At 32.0% G+C, this 24145-nt stretch overlaps 1 pseudogene; it reads right to left on the bottom strand.

The window, feature by feature from the left end:
• Nucleotides 1-1103: 1103 nt before the first annotated feature.
• On the bottom strand, nt 1104-23831 carry LOC150029600 (uncharacterized; annotated as a pseudogene).
• Between the last annotated feature and the right edge of the window lie 314 nt (nt 23832-24145).

Here is a 24145-nt window from a genome sequence, read left to right on the forward strand (position 1 = left end):
TGATTTTTGTTTGACATCCGCAATAACAATAAAACAAATTAGAAATTTGTTGAAATCAATAAAACATAATAAAAAAATAGAAAAAAGAAAACACAAATACAAATGAAACCTCACCTTTACACTATCATAAAAAAAGTGATTTGCTCATCACTATCATCACTATTACCATTAAAGTAATCATGAAGTCTATATTGATGTAACATTTCATCATCTTCAGAATCATACTCAAATTCACTTTCAAAAAAAAATTCTTCTTCCTCTTCTTCCTTTTCTTCCTATTCTATTTGCTTACTTTCTTTTGAGTTCTCAACAACTCTCATGTCTACTTCATTTATTTCCTCATACTCGTCTTCATCCACCAAATGACCAAGTAGCTCCTCATTTGTTGTGATATTAACGTTAGTTGTTGACTCTTAATAAGCAACCTCTAATGTATATCGATCATCAACTGTACATCTTGGTTTGGTTTTAATAACCACCCACCAATCAACCTTTTCTTTTATTTTTTCTGGATAAGGTACATAATATACTTGAATTGCATTTGTTGCAAATATGAAAGGATCAAAATTTGAATATCATCAAATCACTCACAGTTAAATACCACTAATTGTTTGGTTGGTTTTCATGGGTATTCTACTTGCATAATCTTTTTTATAATACCATAATAGTATTTTTCATTATCATCCTTCACACAAACTCCACATTTGATTGTTTTCTTACCAATACTCCATTCTTTCTTGTGATACTTGAAACCATTGACAAAGTATATGAGCCAAGTATGAACCATTTTTTTGGGGGCCCATGCCAAGTGATGCAAATGTTGATTTTGTACTAAGTTATTTCTATAATGAACCTATAAATAGCAATCCCAAAATCATTATTTTTCATAATTAATAAAACTATTCAGAAGAAGAGTGTATAACACTTACACATGTTCAAAACCAAAATGGAAATTCATATGCAATTCTCCCATCAATATCAATTCTACTTATATTTGGAATAAATGCTTCCAAATATTGCACAAGGTGACTGTCATTGTATACATTCTTATATACATTAAAACTATTAACAAAATAAATAAATGAGATATAAAATTAAAATACTTACTTAATATATGGTTGAACTTCCTCACAATTAAGCAGGACATGCAAATGCAAAGTAGCTAATTATTTCTCATTCAAATATTGACTTTTACAAGTTCCTACTGGATGACCAACATGATTGAAAACTGATAAAGTTTTTTGGCTCATGTCATTTTGACCTCCAAAATCATTTCGACCAACTTTAGTTCGCATTGATTGAACATGTGACTCAAAATAATATGAACAAAAATGAGAAGTCTCAAAGCTTAAGTATGCCTCACAAATAGATCCCTATACATGGGATTTGTTTTTAACCATTCGTTTCAACCTATTTAAGTACCTATGCAAAATCATAATGTTAACTATTAAACTCAAAACTAACATATAAAGTTGTGTACATTAAATGAAGTAAACAATTACCTCTCAAATGGATACATCCAGTGGTATTGAACAGGACCTCCCACTCTAGCTTCATACAGTAGATGAATAGGCAGATGCTCCATGGAATTGAAAAATCCAGGAGGAAATATTTGTTTCAACTTACATGTCATAATGATGATGTTTTTTTCATTAATAACAAATCATCCACTCTCAAAATTGTTGAGCACAAATCCTTAAAAAACTTACTTAAATCAGCTATAGGATTCCACACCTGATGGGGAAGTGCACGAAAAGCAATAGGTAATAACATCTCCATTAACACATGGCAATCATGACTTTTCATTCCAAACAAATTCCTCTGATTTAGATTTACACATCTACGCAAATATGAGGCATACTCATCTGGTATTTTCAACTCACTAATCCATTTGTAAACAATATTTTTTTGTTCATTGGACAAAACAAACTTTGCTTTAGGCTTTAAGACTTTTCCACTAGGTTGAACTTGTAGTTCTAGTTCTCTTCGCTTACAATACTCCTTCAAGTCCATTCTCGCCTTAAGATTATCTTTGGTCTTATTTTTTATAGGTTTAATTACCTTTTTCGTCCCTATATTTATAGCCAATAGTCAATTTGGTACAGTGGTTTTTAAAATATTCAATTTGGTCCCTAAGTTTTTTAAAATGTATTCAAAATGGTCCTTTTTGTTAAATATCACCAAACGGTGTTAAGTGGTGCTTATGTGGCAGACACGTGTAAATACTGAATTAGGGTTTAGGTTATTCAAATTGGGGATTTCGAATTTCTGATTTAGGGTTTCTAATACGAAGATTGCTCCCCTGGTTGGATTCTGTGGTGTGCTTCCCTGCTTCGATTCCATTCGGAGGTGTGCTCCCCTCATTCGATTCTGTGGTGCGAGTGAATTCGGAGGTGCGATCTTCTGGTTTGTGATTCCTTTATGGGTGTAGTTCCGTTTATGGTTGAAATGTGTGCATATAAATCTGCATCTGTATCATCATGTAGCTGTAACCGAATGGATGTGCAACAACAACGATCGAATTCTAGCCATGGTGGTGGGAGTAGGATGACTTTTGTTGCTCCCATTTGCGATTGTGGGGAATTTTCGGTTTTGAGAACCGCAACAACGGTCAAAAATTGTGGGAGGCAATTTTGGGGGTGTCCAAAGTATAAGGTGAGATGTATTAAACTATGGCTTATGAAAAAAAAAATGCATTGGTATTGATTTTTTGCTTATGGTTTTGTCTAATACAGAGTAGGAGTGGCGTAAGCATGGGATGCAATTTTTTTAGATGGTGCAAGTGCATTGAAGACATTGGGGATGACAAAGATGGAACTATTGCTAGACAAAGAAACAAGATTTGTAGCTTGGAAAAGCGTTTGAAGATGTCAAGAAAGTGAATAAAGATGTTGTTAGTAGGGTTGTGTGTTGTTGTTGTAATAAACCTTACTATGTTGATTATTTTCTTAAAATTCCCTTGAGTGACGTCTGAATGTATGTTTTGGTTGGGATTATGATTGAAAGAATTAATGTAATATGTATTAGTGTGTTGAGTTGATTATATCTAGTATGTAATATGTATCCTGAGATCTGTATCAATGAAAAATGAATTTTAGCAAGTGGTTGGCATAAAAGTTATGTACTGTTTTCTTGTTTTGTGGTGCTGCATAATTTTGGGGTTGAATAAGTTGGCATTGTGGAAAATAAGAATGGTGTAACCAAATTAAGATGCAGATTCATTCTTGAAATCAGTATCAGAATAAACTAACATGGGTTAGACTTGCTTAGCTTGAACATTAATGTTAAATACTGCATCTAGTATACATCTTAAGTTTTTACTTTTTTATGAGACAATAAAGTTCAGCTATCCTGTGTCTGAATAAGGTGATATGCATCTCATAATGGTCTAATGGACAATTCCACAATGGTTGCAGTGAGCGAAGTAAACTTCATAATTGAAACTATGTTGGTTAACTGATTTGCAATTCCCAGGGCCAAGGCTGCATTGTAAACTCAAGTTTATTATATGTAAATGAAACCTGATTGAAGATTTCACAAAAGTGATGTGAGGGTACATCAAATACGTTGGCTGTTTAGAAGATATTTATAGAAAAGATAAGCAGTGATATTCTCAGAAAAATTTAAACAACATTTAAAAATGTGCAACCGCTATATAAGTTTTTTATCCAAGGGCTTGAGATTGCAAGGTATTATACAATTGAAATTAAGAATCAAACAGATTAGTATCATGAACAATTAAGAACTCTGATTTGGAGAACATCAAGAAAATTCAGAGCAAGCAGAGGCCAATCTCATAAAAGACTAAATAAATGAAGGAAAATTGTGATGTTATAATAATATAAAGGTAAAGTATGTAAAAGTAATACAAAAGATATGTAATACATTAGAAGATAAAGCACAAACAGATTTTCTTCACTAATGAATCCATAAGAGCTACCACAGTTTGGTCCTATAATAATTGTTTTTCAAAATACATATGTTTAGAAATGAGTGAGTTCCAAAAGCATTCATGGCTTCCAAAATCGGCCTCTGATGGACTGTAACTTAAGCCTCGTGTTGGGTCTTGAAAATGTTGCAGTTGTAGCTGCCTGACTTGGAGCTTCCTGAGATGGCCCTGATGCCCTTGGAGCTTCCTGAGGTGGCCCTGGTGCACTTGTAGCTGCTTGACTTGGAGCTTGCTGAGATGGCCTTGGGTGAGATGGTTGTTTTGCACTTGGACCTTGTTCAGATGGCTTTTCAATGCAAGACTTTCTATTGTGGCCAAGCAAGACATAATCGCTCCTCCAAATCGACCATGGGAACGCAGCTCACCATCATAACTCACGATCGCACCACAGAATCGAATGAGGGGAGCACACCTCCGAATGGAATCGAAGCAGGGAAGCGCACCACAGAATCCAACCAGGGGAACAATCCTCGTATCAGAAACCCTAAATCAGAAATTTGAAATCCCCAATTTGAATCACCTAAACCCTAATTCAGTATTCACCAAAGTAATGTAAGCACAATCCACGTAACTTACACGTGTTTGCCACATAAGCACCACTTAACGTCGTTTGGTGATATTTAACAGAAAGGACCATTTTGAATACATTTTAAAAAACTTAGGGACCAAATTGAATTTTTTAAAAACCACTGTACCAAATTGACTATTGGCTATAAATATAGGGACGAAAAAGGTAATTAAACCCTTTTTATATCCATCACTATGTTGAAGACATTATCAAACACATTTTTCTCTACATGCATTACATCAAGATTATGTCTTATCAAATTGGTTTTCCAATAAGGCAACTCCTAAAAGATGCTTTGTTTTTTCCAATTTGAGACCCACCATGTTCATCACAAATACAAGGACTAATTTCAGTTGTTTTTGGGAAAAAACAAACTTGTTCCCACAATTCATTCCCAGTCAAAATTTTTAGAGCTTGCGACTTTTCAATTCGATTTTTATAAAATGCATCCTTATTTCTTCTAAATGAATGGTCCATAGGCAAAAATTGACGATGAGAATCATACCAAGAAATTTTCCCACCTCTTTTCAATCTAAAAGCCTTTGATTGGTTCATACAGTATGAACATGCTAATCTCTCTGATGTACTCCAACCCGACAACATTCCATATGCAGGAAAATCATTAATAGTCCACATTAATGTAGCTTTCATCATAAAATTTTGTTTTCTTGAAATATCATATGTCAACACTCCATTCCATAATTGTTTTAACTCATCAATCAATGGTTGCAAATACACATCAATTTTACCTTTTGGACTATGTGGCCCAGGGATAATTAATGTCAAAAACATAAAAGGAGTAGTCATGCATAATTCTGGAGGAAGATTGTAAGGAGTGATAATTACCAGCCAACAAGAATAAAGTGGAGTCGAATTATTAAAAGGTGAAAAACCATCAGAACATAAAGCTAACCTTACATTTCTTGGTTCAGATGCAAATTCAGGATACATTTTATCAAAATGTTTCCAAGCTTCACCATCGGATGGATGACACAACACCCCATGTTCTCGTCTATTTTCATGATGCCACCTCATGTGTGGAGCAGAACTCATGGAGGCATATAATCTCTTAAGCCTAGGAATGAGAGGTAAATAATGCATTCTTTTAACAAGAACTTCTTTGTATTTATCTCTACCAACACCTCATATCTGAAAACGTGGTTTGTGACAAAATATACATTCTTTTAACTTCATTTCTTCATCAGTGTAAAATAACATACAACCATCAACACAACAATCAATTTATTTTTTTGCAGTTAAACCAAGTTTTGAGACTGGTTTTTTGGTCCTATAGAAATCTTTAGGAATAAGATTACCAATAGGATGTGTCTCTTTCATAAGGGCAAATGTTTGATCACAAGATCTTTGAGACATGTTCCCTTCTTATTTAATTGTCAAAAATCTAACAGCAAAAGATAATTCAGTGTGATTATTACATCCGGGCCATAATGGATTTTGGGTTGCATCTAATAGCTCATAAAACTTTTGGGCTTCTATTTTTGGAGTCTTATCCATACAGGACAGTCATCCATTTCTTGATCATGATCTATTTCATACTCTAGACCAGCAACATCATAAACCATGCTCTCAAATCTATTGAGGTGTCCTTCCTGTGTACTGAAAATCTCAGGACTAGTATTTATACATATGTTTGGGTCACTTTCTCCATGACATGTCCAATACCAATTCAGAAATGAATCCTTTCTTATAAAGAGGAACTTTAACTTCTTCAAAATAGAAGAACTTTAGATTTTTGCACTTAGAACAAGGACACCTTATTTTTCCATTTGACAAATTTGTTTCTTTACATGCATAGGACACAAATTCATCTATTCCTTTTAAAAATGCATTTTTATATCCACTTCTATCATACATAAATCTATCATACATCCTACTTCGATTTTGACGAATATCCACAATCTGTCGTATAACAGAATGCATCATTCAACTATAAAATAAAGTCTTATAATATGTCATTGTTTAATTTATTTAAGAACAATAAAATATTCCCTAAACTATGAACATACAATGACTAAAATAAAATATGTCTAACCTTTTTTCACTTGAAGAAAACTTGCAGCCCCACAACAAGTGTGCCTTGGACTAAAAGAAAAAAATTGAGTCTACAAATATAGAGAACATTTCTTTAAACTGATTAGCTTATTAGTAACATGGCTCATAATAATAATAATAATAATAATAATAATAATAATAATAATAATAATAATCTATACCTATATATAAAGGGGATTCCCCTCTTAACTGATCTTCATTTTTTTTCCATTTTATCCTTATATTAATATTTAATTTTATTATTGTATTATGGTCATTGTGTCATTTCTTATTTTTTTCTACAATATTTGGTATATGTAGTGGGGGCGGTTTTGAATTGAAAGAGAGGTGGAAGAGTGGTTTTGAATTGAAAGAGATGTGGAGGAACAATTATGAATTAAAAGAGAGGTGGATGAGCGGTTTGATTTATTTTCAAAATCAATTACATTTTATTAATATTTTATATATTAATATTTTATTTTATTTCTATTTTATTCTTATTTTTATTATTTTGTAACTGTTTTTTATATATAATTTTTTTAAAAGAACAGTTAAATATAAAGAGAATTCTCCTAAATAACCGTTTTTTATTATTTTGTAGACAGTTTTGAATTTAATTTTCTATTTGTTTTTTTTTTCTTTTTGAATCAGCAGAACGGTTTTTCATTTTATTTACGAAACAATTTGAATCAGCGAGAGTAGTTCTCAATTTGATACAGAACAATTTATCATTTGATTTACACAACAGTTTTCAATTTGATTCAAATAGATTTTTCATTTCCTCATTTCTTACCTTTTTATTCCTTCAATCAACGAAATCTAATGTAAACTCTCATTTTCTCTCTGTTGATGTTGTTTCGTCTCTCTGTGGATGTTGCTTTTGATTTTCCAGAGAAAGTGGAGAACAAGATCGAGAAGTCGATGTGGTTTCATGCGATTAGTCCTTTAAACTTGATTTTTTTTCAAGCCAAAAGAAAACCGTGAGGGGGAGTCTGAGAAAAAGAGGGACCAATCCAAGCACCCCAACTCACGCGAAGATTTCATCATCTTTCTCAGTCACATTATGCTTCGTTGCAAGTTCGTTTTGCATTGCGATTAACAAGGTTTTGCCTTCAATTTCTCAATTAATTTTACTCCAAAGTCAAGATGAAGACAAATGAAACTTTTTATTACAGTTCGTGTGTTTATGCTTGAATTAATACATCATGACCTGTGCAGGCTGGACTTGCTAAGGCTTATTGAACTCGACTCAGGTACGTGTGTGCTTGCTTCTGCATAAATAAATCCATGAATTATAGTTTTTTTTATTTAATTATAGCTTTTATTTGTTTTCTATTTTTGGTGTGGTGAGATTTTAAGACATTGTTTGCAAACCCAAAAAAATACTTGCAGTTAGGGATTCGTATATGTCATAACAGTTTTATCTTTGTATTTGTGAGAGGTTTGTTTTGAATTTTCCTGATATATTCAACCTTGGTTGCTTCATGAAGAATGGCCTACATGAACAGGAGAGGTGAAAAGTGCTTCCTTCAAGATGTGGTTTGTGGGACATGATTTTAGTGATGCAAGTATTGTTGCTAAAGAAAACACAAAACCTGATATGGAGATTGTAACAAGGGTAATGGGACTTGAAGTTGGATATCTGATCACACCAATAATTGTTTTCTGTGTGCAGCCCAACGCAACAACATTCCAAATGTTCATATAATGAATTGGTGGTTGTCTTGCTATGTTTGAATTTAGTTTATTGAAGCAATTGATCAAATCCGAGAAGAACTCTGCCTCATTTGTAGGATATAGTCCTTGGGGTACCATATAGACCATATGGAGGTAACCCTTTTGTAATGGCTTTCTTGAATTGATTAAGATTAGTAATTTATTTTAAATAATGAATATTTGTAGTTATTTTTATATTTTTATGTTGAAAGGTGCTCTCTCTCTTCTCTTCCCTTTCTATCTTGTTTTCTTTCTATTGGTTCTTCTATAATAATTTATTATTTACGTCTCTCTCTCCTCTTCCCTTTTTTTATCTCTTTTTGTTCGTTCTTTTATAATAATTTATTATTTACGTCTCTCTCCTCTCCACTAACTATACCAACCTTTTTTAAAAATACTATTATCTTTGAGTTGATCTGAGTTCTAATGGGATCATTCATTTTTTAAATTATTTTTGTTCAATATTTCTGTAATATAAAAATGTGTATATTTAATTGTTGTATAAAAATATAAAAATAACTAACTGGTAGGATAGTGGAGAGATTGGTTACTGATGAAGAACAGATAAGATAGGCTTTTACCAATGGAGGAAGAGGTCATTCATCCACACATTTAAAGTTCTTCCTTCTAGTCTTCTCAAAATTAAAAGAAGACATAAAATAAAGAGAGGATCAAGCCTAAAGCCAAAGAAGTTTACAAGCTTTCAAGAATGGGCTTCAATTAAATATCTCTCTTTATAGTTTCTTTTGTATTAATTTGTAAATAAATATAGAATAGTTTTTAGGAAGGTGCTTAGAGGAAAACATTAGATACCTCTTTTGTAAAGCAACCTTAGGCTTTAGTTTAGAATTTTCTAGAAGGTGATTCTTCATAAGTCACTATAGGCGTTAGCTTAGGAGACTCTTGGGTAGCTTAGGGTACAAGCTTTGTAGCTCATGACTGGCCCTTACTCCTATAAAAGGAGGGATTGGGTCCTTCATAATTGAGAATTGGAATTTGTAGTATCAAAACTCTCCCAAATTGTTGATTGAGTGTAGTGAGAACTTGTCTTCTCCTCTTCCTAGTCTCATCTTGAGAGCCTTGGTTCTCTCAAGTGGCGCCAATTCACACTTATCTTGGAGCTTTCACTCTCCAAGTGGCGTGTTCATCAACCAAGAACTACAACCACATAAGTCTTCTTTCTTCTCCATCTTCTCATTCCATTTCCGTGCCTATTTGAATTCCTAAACATGTATTAGGTTCCTTTCTTGCTTTCTATTCGGTGTTCTTGCTTAGTTTCATGTTTCAATCGGTTCATCTTCTTCCTTCCTTGCTTTTGTTCGCTGCTTTTCATTTGTGAAGCTTTTCAATCGGTTCCTTTCATTTCTTTAGCAATTTAATCGGTTCATTTGCTTTCCTTCATCTTTTAATCGGTTCAATTGACAAGAAATGGAACTTCCATGTGAGTTTTGGTGTTTGGCGCAAGTTTTGGTGAGTTCTTGAAACATAGAACATTGATCCATTTCTATAAAAGTGCCTCTTCATTCTTCAACTCAAGTTGATTCCATAAAATGTCAAATAATCATCTATATCTTGCTATTCGAATCATATCATGTGGTATCATGAGTTTAGGTTTCTTCTTGTTTGTGTTTTGAGTTGATTTGCACTTTTAATTCAAGAACTTTCAATTCTTGTTGTTTCATTTCTGTTTTTAGGATACTTTTTAGTTTTCTTGCTGTTTTCCTTTTGATATTACATTGTGTTTGTGTCATTTTAATTTTTGAATCCATACAAGTTTTGTCATAGTCATGTTTTTCCAAGCATGTTATCAATTCCTTGTGTTCCTTTTATTGTAATTTTTGTTTCTTGCTTTTGTGTAATGCAATTTTCTGAGTTTGTTTCTTGTTCCTTTTATGCATTTTCCTTTTAGTTTTGAGTTCATACTTGTATTTTAGATCTATACAAGTTCTTATACATCATTTCTATTATGTTTTTGCTAGTTCTTAATTCTGTTTTTCATTCCTGTTAGGATTCCTCTGTTTTCTGCAAATGTGCTGACTGTTTTGCCTTATTTCAATTGATTTACTTACTGGAAATTTCTGAAATTCTATATTTGTGTTCTTCAAGGTGTTATAAAAGAGTAGAAAAAAGAAGTACTTAAAAATTCAAAGTACCAAAAAAATGATAAATAAAATACAAAAAGTGTGCAATTCTGCCGAAAAAAAATACGGTAATCTGGCAGTGATTTTAGAAAATTTATCACAATTAAATGGCTTACTGTTTTTGAGTAATTCCAGTGCCATTGTTGAGCTAAGATCTTGAAATTTCTGTGGTTACAATTTCATAATCCAGTTCGCTTTATATCATTCCAGATAAATCAGTAAACATTTCGCACAGTTTGCATAAAAAATAAATTTTCCAGTAGTTCTGTTTTTGTTTTCTTCATCTAATCTAGTGCTTTTCTTTAGGTCTCTTTTGTGTGTCTTCTTTTTCATTGAGTACCTTATTTTCTTTCTTGTCTTTTCTCCATTACTCTTTGAGTTTGTCATACATCTTGTATTCCTTTTGTTATAGCCTTTTCTTGTTTATACCTTTTCTTGTTTGTCTTTTATTGTTTCTTTGGTTTTGTGGTGATTAGCTTTGAGATTGTGTGCTCTTGCTTTGACATCTTTCATTTGAGGTTACTGAAGGCCTCAAGTTCAGATTGTTAAAGGGGAGTATTCTTTCTTTGGAGTGTTTTAAGTGACACTTCACTTCGGCATTTGTTCTAAATTTTGTGTTTGCTAACATTGTTTCTTAACATTTGTGTGCTATTTTGTTTGCTGTTTTTCTTTTATAAATGGCTTCATATTCCAGCAGTGATTCTTCCAAACAGCATTCTCCTAGCAAAGCTTCTGTTCTTATTGAATTAAAACAAGCAAACCGAACCATTAATCTCAAAGATGAAGCTATAAGAAAGTTGGAGGAAAGATTACAAAGACTTGAAATGAAGCAACCTAGGTCCTCTCATTCTATCAATGAAGAACATCATTCTCATAGACCTTCATCTAGAGGTTCTTCCAATGATCATGGTCGTGAAGAGGATACTAGAAGAAGGAGGCATCATCATCATTCCAATGAAAGAAACCATCACCGTGACCAAAGACATCACCAAGACCCCAAGTCTCACATTCCTTTTATGAAAATTCCTACCTTTAATGGGGATAGTGATCCTAATGTTTATCTAGATTGGGAGGCTAAATGTGAACAAATTTTTTATGTCTATGAGGTCAAAGAAGACCAAAAGGTTAAGATGGCCTCCTTAGAATTCATTGATTATGCCATGAAATGGTGACATAGTGTTGTAAAGGACATTATCTATAACAAGGGTTCTCACGTGGACTCTTGGGACACTTTAAAGGAACGCATGCGCCTTAGATTTGTGCCACCACACTTTAGGAAAGACCTCATGTTGAAGCTCCAAAGGTTTCAACAAGGCACGCTAAGTGTGGATGCTTATTTTAAGGAGTTAGAAACGCTTTTACTTAAAATTAATTTGAAAGAAAGTGAGGAAGCTATGATAGCTAGGTTTGTAAGTGGCCTAAGAAGGGATATTCAAGATGTTGTTGAACTTCAAGAGTATTCATCTTTGGGATCTTTGGTTCATCTTGCAATGAAGGTTGAAACCCAAATTGCTAAGAAAAATGCTTTTAAAAACTCTCCCAATGATGGTTACTACAACAACTCTTGGAAAAATAAGAAGTCTTTTTCAAACCTTCCTTCTAAGGATTCTTCTTTCACGCCTAAAGAGTCTAAGCCTTCTACTTCTAGTCATATATCACCCATTAAATCATCTAGTAAGAAGTGATTTAAGTGTATGGGTTATGGTCACATTGCGGCTAATTGTCCTTCTAAGAGGAATATGTTTGTGCATAATGGCATTGTGATGAGTGAGCATGATTCCAATTCATCTAGGCATTCTTCACCTTCTAAGCCATTAAGTGAGATTGAGAGTGAAAGTCCTTGTGGAGGTGACTTATTAATGATAAGGCGTATGTTGGGCACAATTCCAAAATCTTTGAATGATACTCAAAGGGAAAATATTTTTCACACCCGCTGTCTTATCAACAACAAGTTATGTTCCTTGATTATTGATGGGGGTAGTTGCACTAATGTGGCTAGTACAAGAGTTGTGGAGAAGTTAGCCTTACCCACTATCTCTCATACCAAGCCTTATAAGTTGCAATGGTTAAGTAATGAAGGTGAAATAATGGTGAACAAACAAGTCCTCATTAACTTTGCAATAGGAAAGTATAAAGATGAGGTTTTATGTGATGTTGTACCCATGGAAGCAACTCATCTTCTTTTAGGAAGGCCTTGGCAATTTGATAGACATGTTTTACATGATGGCCTATCAAATACAATGTCTTTTTCCTTCCAAGGGCGCAAGGTTATCTTAAAACCTCTCTCTCCCAAAGAGGTTCATTAGGACCAAATAAAAATGAAAACTAAAAGAGAAAATGAGAAAGAAAAAGAAGTAAGTACTAAACCGAGTCACACCACTTTATCCACTAAATCCATCATGTTGACTCGTCCTACGCCTCACATGGAACCTCCAAGGTTTTTTTCTTCTTTATCTTTTTCATTACCCAAGGTTCCTATTTCAACACCAACTTGGTTAAAAAATGTTAGGGATGATTTTTTCATACCTCCTAATGGGTTTCACCATTTAAGAGGTCTTTTTCCAAAACATATCATCATTCCCAAACAAATTTTTCCAACTTGGTTTGCTTATAGAACCTCATTTTCTGAACTCCCACTATTTACTAAAGCTAAGTCATGTTTGCCTTTTTCTTCCACTTTTAATTGTAAAAATAAACTGACTTTGTTATATGCAGGGATTCAGAATTCGTGGTCGAATTCTCTCCAACTCGAGGAGTATGATGAAGAAAAGATAAGAGAGACTTTTACCAATGGAGGAAGAAGTCATTCATCCACACATTTAAAGTTCTTCCTTCTAGTCTTCTCAAAATTAAAAGAAGACATAAAATAAAGAGAGGATCAAGCCTAAAGCCAAAGAAGTCTACAAGCTTTCAAGAATGGGCTTCAATTAAATATCTCTCTTTATAGTTTCTTTTGTATTAATTTGTAAATAAATATTGAATAGTTTTTAGGAAGGTGCTTAGAGGAAAACATTAGATACCTCTTTTGTAAAGCAACCTTAGGCTTTAGTTTAGAATTTTCTAGAAGGTGACTCTTCATAAGTCACTATAGGCGTTAGCTTAGGAGACTCTTGGGTAGGTTAAGGTACAAGCTTTGTAGCTCATGACCGGCCCTTACTCCTATAAAAGGAGGGCTTGGGTCCTTCATAATTGAGAATTGGAATTTGTAGTATCAAAACTCTCCCAAATTGGTGATTGAGTGTAGTGAGAACTTGTCTTCTCCTCTTCCTAGTCTCATCTACAGAGCCTTGGTTCCCTCAAGTGGCGGCATTTCACACTTATCTTGGAGCTTTCACTCTCCAAGTGGCGTGTTCATCAACCAAGAACTACAACCACATAAGTCTTCTTTCTTCTCCATCTTCTCATTCCATTTCCGTGCCTATTTGAATTCCTAAACATGTATTAGGTTCCTTTCTTGCTTTCTATTCGGTGTTCTTGCTTAGTTTCATGTTTCAATCAGTTCATCTTCTTCCTTCCTTGCTTTTGTTTGGTGCTTTTCATTTGTGAAGCTTTTCAATCGGTTCCTTTCATTTCTTTAGCAATTTAATCGGTTCATTTGCTTTCCTCCATCTTTTAATCGGTTCAATTGACAAGAAATGGAACTTCCATGTGAGTTTTGGTGTTTGGCGCAAGTTTTGGTGAGTTCTTGAAACATAGAACATTGATCCATTTCTATAAAAGTGCCTCTTCATTCTCCAACTCAAGTTGATTCCATAAAATGTCAAAGAATCATCTATATCTTGCTATTGGAATCATATTAGTTACTTTTCTGTTTTAAACTGATATTCTTCTTTATTAAATAAGCATATTTTTAATTTTAAAATTTTATTTTATGTGTTCTCACTTAACTGGCAGGAAAGTGGAGAGATTGGTGCCTTTTATTAGGGAAGAGTGGAGAGAGAGGGGTGAAATGTGGATTTATGGACGGTTACTTTTTTAGGCAAAAGAGTGATATATAAGAAAACTGTGAGAGAGAAATAATATAAAAACATCTTAATGTCTCCAAAATCCTCCAAAATCTTAATTTTGAGATTCTGAAAGAGTGATATATAAGAAAACTGTGAGAGAGAAATAATATAAAAACATGTTAATGTCTCCAAAATCCTAATTTTGAGATTCTGAAACTCTATTGTTGTTCTTCTTCACATTTCATCACCGCCACTTCACCAGGTCTTCCGTCTCCTTAATGCTTCAAAAACCCTAATGTTGAGATTCTAAAATTGTGTATTGCTAATTTATTTCATCTCTTTTATTTATCTTATTTTGCTTTTCCTATTTCTCTAATGTATACATTTTATTTTATTTTTTTTATATAGAGATGTTTCGTTTCTTTTATAATTAAATTAATAACTTCAATTTCTTTAGTTAAGAATCACATTCTTAAAATATTAAGTTCTTCAATAATATTACATTTGATTTATAATTGTTTTAAACATATTTAATTAAAAATAAATATAAATATAAGTAATAAAAAATTAACACAAATAATAATATATTATTTAATTTGTTTAAATTTTGTATTTCATTATATAAAAATAAAAAAAATAAAAAATGCGGATACACAGGCGCTCTCACGCCTGTGTGCCTGCTAGTAATAATAATATAAGTGTGTATATACATTTATTCGCTTATAAACTATATGGACCGATAGAACAACGAGGACAAACACAAGTGCTTTTTACTAGCTTTACTAATGTCGAAAAAAATAATAATACTAAGGACAAACTTGTACTAATTCTCTGATGTCTATCATTAAGGTAGTTCTCAAACAAAACAAAGCTCATAGCAGCAATGGTTGACAGAAAACTGCCTCGCTTATAATTTGCCAGAACAAGACAACATAGATGTATCTAGGGAAATTTTCTCAAAAAGCTTATGGGAAACTTAAAGGGAGGTGTAGAACAGTAACAGTGATACATCAAAACCAATTGACCACCAAAAACAGAATTTAGAAAAACTAATCATTGAAGGGCATGCATATTGAAGTACAACAAATTATTTATTGAAACATGTGGATTCATGCTTAATTGCATCGCCTGTTTTAAAACTTAAAAAATACAAAGATAATATTATGATTGGAATTTAATAAAATTAATTCTTTTTAATAACAAGGAACAGGATAAAATATATACATGATTGTCTTAAAATGGTTGGGTTGTGAATAACTTAAGTTGCTTAAGGGCTAGTTAAATATATTGATTCATAGGAAAATAGTACCGTGAGCATAGAGATTTACCACCAAACAAAAACTCAGAGGAAACAAACAAAGTACTTACTCTCTAATTTTTTTACTTCAAGGGTCTTCATTCAATATTATATGTAATAGTCTTATAGGTTTGGAACTAGACCACATTCGATCTCGTGAATTAAATAATGCTAGAAGATACTCATTATGTGGCGTCAAAGATTCGAATAGAAACATCATATGTATTGTTTATAGAATCAAAAAGTGTGTGCAAGATTATAAAGCCAATTTCATACAAATATATCTTATTAATGTGTTCAAGATGCATAAATTTAAGTGATGAAGAATTTTGTGAATGAATTAATGGATTGATTTGGATTTTATACCACACAGGGAATACTCTATTCCAAAAACACTAACACTATTATCTTATAAGGAATCTATACATAAATTAAAATAATTATCAGTTGATAGTTGAGATAGTTAGTTAAGTATTTACGCAATCACTGGATGAGAAGATTAAAAAGAATTGCCAAGTCTTGTATTTCTGAAATGGTAATAATTAAAAAATGTGTAGGAGAACCATTCAAAGAGTCTATGGGATTGAAGATCAAATGTTGAAACTCCACACTGAAATATAATTGTTAAATCTATACATATATATAAAGGGGATTCCCTCTTTAATTGCTCTCAAATTTTTTCCTATTTTATCCTTAGATTAATATTTGGTTTTATTTCATTATTTTGGTTATTGCGTCATTTTCTACTTTTTAAAAATATTTGAAATAGATTATCGGTTTTGAATTTAAAGATATGATGTATTTTAAAATTATGAGAGAGAAACAAATATTAGGAAACGTGAGTAGTGGCCAAAGTAGTGGCAACAATTTTGAAATGTAACATCTTCTTTTTAACTTCTTTCATAAATATTTTAACTCCCCACTTCTTGGGTTAACCTCCACGATTCCCCTTTAATTGTTAACTCCTTATTTTAAGTCCTTTAATAGTGCTCCCCCTTTAACTCCTTATTTTAAGTCACTAACACCCAACCTTCTCAGAAGAAATTATTACTTTTACTTTTGGAGAATAAGAAGAAGGCGAAAGAAAGAGAAGTGTTCTTCTATATGTTCCTTCTTTTTGTTAGTATGTTTCCTCTTAACGGAGAGTGACGAAGATGAAGAATGGTTCCGATGGAGTTATTGGAAAGAAGGCTTAACATATGCAATTCATAGGTACCATCACTGAGTCAGACACCTAATTGAAAGGGAGACAGGCGCAACTCCGTGACTCGATCATTGGTGCACGCTACTCCTCTCCTATCGATGCACGCTACTGCCGCTTACTAATGCCATAACAACTCCCCTTTCTATTTTTTTTTGTTTCGGTTCGTTCTTTTATAATAATTTATTATTTACATCTTTGTCTCCTCTTCCCTTTCTATCTTTATTTTGGGTTCGTTCTTCTATAATACTGTTCTTTTATAATAATTTATTATTTACGTCTCTCTCTTCTTTTCCTTTTCTACCTTTTTTTCTTTCTGTTGATTCTTCTATAATAATTTATTATTTAGTCTCTCTCTCCTCTTTCCTTTTTATCTTTTTTTTCGTTCTTTTATAATAATTTATTATTTACGTCTCTCTCCTTTTCTGTAACTATACCAACCTTTTTTAAAAATACCATTATCTTTGAGTTGATTTGAGTTCTAATGGGATCATTCATTTTTTAAATTGTTTTTGTTCAATATTTCTGTAATATAAAAATGTATATATTTAATTGTTATGTAATAACAGAAACGGTTAGTAGATTTTAATTTTTTTTAAACAAAAATAATTTAACAAAATAAAATAAAATCAATAGATACAAGTTTATTATTTGTTTTTTTTTATTTTTTTTTATTCGCTGTTAGTTTGGGATTTTATAGAAAAAGGGTGCTGATTATTAAGGTAGTGTTAAAAAGGGTGTTGATTATTAATGTTTTAAAATAAATAATTAATATTATTTTGAAAAATTAATATATTTTGATGTCATAGATGAAAATCTTTTATTGTTAAGGGTGCTGATTATTAAGGTAGTGTTAAAAAGGGTGTTGATTATTAATGTTTTAAAATAAATAATTAATATTATTTTGAAAAATTAATATATTTTGATGTCATAGATGAAAATCTTTTATTGTTAAAGATCCATTTTTTTTAGTATCATTTGGAAGTAAAATATTTTATTTATTCTCACTTAATGGAGAGATTGGTACGTTAATTTTATTTTTTGTTATCACCTGGCAGGAGAGTGGAGAGATTGGTTACTTTTCTGTTTTAAACTAATATTCTTCTTTATTAAATAAGCATATTTTTAATTTTAAAATTTTATTTTATTTGTTCTCACTTAACTAGCAGGAAAGTGGAGAGATTTGTGTCTTTTATTAGGGAAGAGTGGAGAGAGAGGGATGTGGATTTATGGACAGTTACTCTTTTTTAGGCAAAAGAGTGATATATAAAAAAACTGTGAAAGAGAAATAATATAAAAACATATGTCTCCAAAATCCTCCAAAATCTTAATTTTGAGATTCTGAAAGAGTGATATATAAGAGAACTGTGAGAGAGAAAAATATAAAAACATGTTAATGTCTCCAAAATCCTAATTTTGAGATTATGAAACTGCATTGTTGTTCTTCCGTCTCCTCAATATTTCATCACCGCCACTTCACTAGGTCTTTCGTCTCCTCAATGCTTCAAAAACCCTAATGTTGAGATTCTGAAATTCTATATTGCTAATTTTCTTCATATTTCATCTCTTTTATTTATCTTATTTTAAACATATTTAATTAAAAATAAAAATAAATATAAGTAATAAAAAATTAACACAAATAATAATATATTATTTAATTTGATTAAATTTTATATTTAATTATATAAAAAGAAATGCGGATACACAGGTGCGAGAGCGCCTGTGTGCCCGCTAGTTTGACATAAGGAAAAACATCCTACTTTGCTACAATAAAACAAAGTTTAGTCAGGTTCCTAAAATCTATAAAGAATATGTTCATTGTAATGAAAAAACATTAAAATAAAATATTCAAAATCAAATCTGATATCTCCTTAAAATTATAAAATGCATAGCGAGAATAGAGCATGAATTGAAACTTACAATAGAACGAGAGTAGAGCCTCCTTCAGAGCAGAGAAGCGCCATTTTCGTAGAGCGTGTTACCGTCACAGGGTGTGTTGTCGTTGCGTGTTGCCATTGCACGTTACATCGCACGTTTTTTTTATCAACAATGAATTAATGAATAAAAAGAGACACTTTAGGGTTGTCTCAACCCTTATACAAACCTCAATTGCACAGATACAAAACAGAATAACAAAAGCACATGATTCAAGCCTTCTTTTGCTCAAGCATAAACTTATGATTTGTACCTAAAACAAAAAATTCTCAAGAGAACGTTGCATCGCGCGTTGCCGTCACAGAGTATAGTTTCGATTGCAAAGTGTGTTACTGTGAGAGTGAGAGATGAACCGAAAATCTTAAAGAGAAAGAAAAAGTTTGAAATTCAAACCCTCAGCCTATTTTCTCAAATTTTAAAAAAAATTAATTAATTTTATATTTAAATAAAATTAAAATATTAAAATATTATTTTAAATGTAATATTTAAATTGATATTAATTATTTTAATATTATACTAAAATTAATAAATTAGTAAATTTATTCATATTAATTTAAAATATTTTATAAATTAATAATTAATAATTAATTTTATAAAATTTAATTAGTCCAAAATTAGTATCTAAATTTAAATAATAGTGACTAAAAATTTAAGTATCTAATTATATGATTATTAGAAACTAAAAAATTAGTTTCTAATTTTATTATTTTTAGAGACCAAAAATTAGTTTCTAAAATAGATTAAAAGTGACTAAAAAAATGTTTCCATTTACATTTTAGCAAGAGACTAAAAAAATGGTTTCTATAAAAAAAATTTATTTTTTTTATTTTTAGCTACTAAAAATATAGTATCTAATTATATTATAACTTTTATTAATAATAGATACCACTTTAGTAACCAATAATTTTTAGTTTATAAAATGGTATCTAAATTAGTTACTATAATTTTATTTTATTTTTGTTTCTAAATTAGTTACCATTTAATCATTTTCTTGTAGTGAAGAAAGGCTAAACCAAAGTTAGAAAAGAGATATGACAAAACTTTGAATAGAAGACAATCAAGAAAAGTACAAAAGAAAACCCAAAGAATCCTTACTAAACTTTTAACTATGAAACTTTTTGAACTAGAAAATTACTAAAGCAAAATGATACAAAATTGCACAAAGTAGAAAGCAATTTGTCAATCAAGTTGAATCCAAAGATGTGAAAAATGAAATTCTAAACCAAGTGATAAGTAAGATGCCTTTTGAAAAAAATTATTTGCTGTTTTTTTATTTGAAACAACAATACCTTGCTGTTTTGAAATTGCTTACTGTTTTTAAATTAGGAAAATAGCTTGCTGTTTTGGCTCTTTTTTTTTTTATATCCAAATTGCATCATGCAAAGTGTCAAGAACATTCAATTTTCCACAAAAAATTTTGGTAGATTCAGGATAATTGAACACTTGCAATCATATGTTTGGAACTTAACATCAACTTTTACTAAAACAAGTTTCTAATTGAAATGAAAAGTTCACAATTAAAAGTAAGCAAGAAGAATCAAAGTAAGAACACCTAGAACATTAAGAACATATGACACAAAGTAAAAAACAAGATCAAAGAAAAGGCACAACAAGGAACATATTCAAAACGAAAAATGAAATGAATATAACAAGGCTAAAAAAAAAATCTGCACTGAATTAAAGGTGCTGGAAAATTAAAAACAAGAATGTAATGACAAGAAAGTAAAGGTACTTGAGTTTAAAGAACAAGAATGTAAAGGTACTTGAATGTAAATTGCTTGAATTAAAAGTGTCAAATCAACTCAAAAAAATGAACAAAACCATAGCTCATGATACCACATGATGTGAGTTGATTTTAGGTTGATTCATTAGGTGACACTTTTTAGAATTAGGATCAAGATTCTTAAGCAATTAAGGTGATAAATCTAAGGAAAATTCTCACTGGACATTAACTTAACAAGTGTTAAGTAGAAGTTAATGTTCATTTCCAAAGATCAAAGGAAAAACACAAGTATAGGTGATGAATGAGTGTTAAACATGGAGCGGAATCATGAAGACAAGAACAAGAACAAATTAACCAATTAAAACAGCAAACAACACATTTTAACCGATTAGAATGAACAAGGAAGACATATAAACCGATTGGAATGAAGAACAAAACAACACATTATATTTAGGCATTCAATAGAATGGAAAATGGAATTAGAAGATGAATGATAGGAAGAACTTATGTGGTTGAAGCAAGGGAAGAGGTACACTCCACTTGGAAGGTGAATAGACTCCAAGATGAGTGAAGGATGTCGTCACTTGAGAGCTCCCAAAGACTCACAAGATAAGACTAGGAAAGGAGAACAAGTCTGACAAATTCTCACTCAATTTGAGTATAGTAACTTTACTTCAATTTCAATGTATCTTTACATGAACCAAGCATCCCTATTTATAGTGCCATAGGTTCGGTTTTCACAAAGAAAATAGGTGGGAAATTCAAATGAAACTCATTTGAAATTACCGCCCAATACTAGTCACATGGAAGGTGTGACTTCACATGGAATGTGTGACTTTGCTACTTCTTCTCATAAGCCCTAAACTCCTATCCACACCTCCCTTTTATGTTTTATTTAAATCTTCTCTAAAGAAATTACAAAAAGAGTCACCAATTGATACTCATCTATTAATGCTTGTACCCTTGCTCTTAGTAATCTTCTGAGGCATGATGGATGATGAAATCATGTGTTGGGCTTGGGCCTCAGTTTGGGCTTGGGATCAATGTTAAGAATACTAATAGGAAGAACTTCAAGTCTTTTGGTCCTTGACCATGTTAGAATGTATGGCTTTAAACTAGAGGGGGATGAATGGTTTAAAGAGGGTTTTCGCAAACTATTTAGTCTAGAATGAAATTCCTTTGAGAAAAATTGATTCAAAATTCAGTTTGTCAAAAACACAAAGCAATTTAGCACAGCATCAGAAAAACAATCGATTTTTTCGCAGAAACAATCGGTTGTTTATACTAGTTAACAATATAAACTGAAATTAAAGAGTTCAAGGGATAGAGAGATTGCACACACAGATTATACTGGTTCACTCTTAAACCAAGAGTTAAATCCAGTCTTCCCAGAAACCACTGGGGGAATCCACTAAGCAATCAAACCTAGATTACTTACAAACACCACCAAAGAAGTAACCTTGATCCCCTCAAGACACACACTTCCTTTGGCTCAGCACATACACCACCAAGAATGTTGATCTTGACAACCTTAAGAACACACAACACTTCTCAGCCTTACACAACAGAGTTTACACAAAGTACAGAAGGATTACACTTGTTACAGAATGATCTGAAATCAATACAAGATGAAAATCCTATTCCACTCTCTCTTGATCAAAGCAATCTCAAAGCAATCTTCAACTCTTCAAAAGCAAAATCAGTGAAAAACTCAAATATGTTTTTCTATGATTTAATCTTAGTTGTTTGTTACAAAAACTTAACAAACTATTTGTTGCTTTCAAAGACTGGTCAAAGCATTTAAAACTGGAGCGTATTCAGTTATAAAATCATTTAAAGCTCAGTCAAAGCACAAAGCAGTTTTCTGTTATGGTCCTAAAACAAACAATCGATTGAATGCTCGAATCAATCGGTTGTTTTGGTTTGACAGCAAGTCAACCATCAAAAACAGTTTTCAACCTTTCTCAAAACACCTAAGTATAAAACAATCGGTTGTTTCAACAAAACAACAGGTTGTTTTTCACTTAGTTTGAAAAAAACTTTCAATTAAAAAGGTTTGAGAATTCTTAAGCTTTAGATTCAATCTAGAGTGGATTAACACAAATAATCTACCCCAGATCCTATTCTAATACACCTCAGCAACAACAAGCACATCCAGTCTTCCATTAAACTTAAAGGGTTTGGATTCTTCAACCTTGAACACACTTGATTCAATAATCTCCCCCTATTTGATGAAGACAAATCCCTGGTTGCTTGTGTTGGATTTGATTGAATCTGAAGCAGTTCCTGTAAAAACAGCATATATACAATCTAGTGTCTCCTACAGCAGCAGGCTAGTTTTTCACAAATTTAAAACAATTTCACAGACAAACAATCGGTTGTTTACACGAAACAATCGGTTGTTTCTATCAGCAGAAGCAGGAACAGTTGTGATATCAGAGATTTCAGCAGTTTTAAACAATTTTAGAGAAAGATACACAAGAATCAATCAATTCTCCCCCTATTTGTCTTCACAAATAGACTATAACAGGTATAAAACAGATTTAGGAAAGATTTTGAAGGTCAAGGATAACTAACTCATTTCGCAAAAAGAAGAACCTCTCTTTTGGTAGTGGTTTTGTGAAGATATCTGCTAGTTGCAATTTTGTCTCAATAAACTTCACTTCACAGTCCCCATTGCTCACATGATCCTTGATGAAATAATGGCGTATCTCAATATGCTTAGTTCTTGAGTGTTGAATCTGATTTTTGGTAAGATTGATAGCACTTGTATTGTCACACATCAAAGGGACCTTGTTGATTTGCAATCCAAAGTCTGCAAGTTGTTGTTTAAGCCATAGGATTTGTGCACAACAGCTTCCAGCAGCTATGTACTCAGCCTCTGCAGTAGAGAGAGCCACACAAGCTTGCTTTTTGCTATGCCATGAGAAGAGACTTGAACCAAGAAGGTGGCAAGTGCCACTTGTGCTTTTCCTATCTAGCTTGCATCCTGCAAAATCAGAATCTGAATAGCCAATTAAATGAATGGGAGAGTGAGAAGGATACCATAACCCAACAGTTGATGTTCCTTTGAGATATTTCAGAATTCTCTTTGCAGCTTTGAAGTGGGATTCCTTTGGATTTGCTTGATATCTTGCACAAAGACATTTCGCAAACATTATGTTCGGTCTACTTGTTGTTAGATAGAGCAAAGAGACAATCAAACCTTTGTATTTTGTTTGATCTACCGCTTTTCTAGTAGCATCAGCGTCCATGTAGCCGCTTGAGGGCATAGATGTGCTTGCTTCCTTGCAACTCTCCATTTCAAATTTCTTGAGAATCTCTTTAAAATACTTTGATTGGCATAGAAAGATTCCATCCTTTGTTTGCTTAACCTGCAATCCAAGAAAGAAATACAATTCTCCCATCATAGACATTCCAAACTCACCTTTCATAGCAGCCACAAATTCTTCACTCAAACTATCTTGTGTAGCACCAAAGATGATGTCATCAACATAGATTTACACAAGGATAATTTCAGAATTTGACTTTTTGATGAAGAGAGTCTTGCCAATCATTCCCCTTTCATAGCCATGAGACAAAAGGAAGTTGCTAAGCCTTTCATACCACTGCCTTG

The sequence above is a fragment of the Phaseolus vulgaris genome, chromosome 1 (genome assembly GCF_051622355.1).
Source record: "Phaseolus vulgaris cultivar YP4 chromosome 1, ASM5162235v1, whole genome shotgun sequence".
In the NCBI taxonomy this organism is placed as follows: Eukaryota; Viridiplantae; Streptophyta; class Magnoliopsida; order Fabales; family Fabaceae; genus Phaseolus; species Phaseolus vulgaris.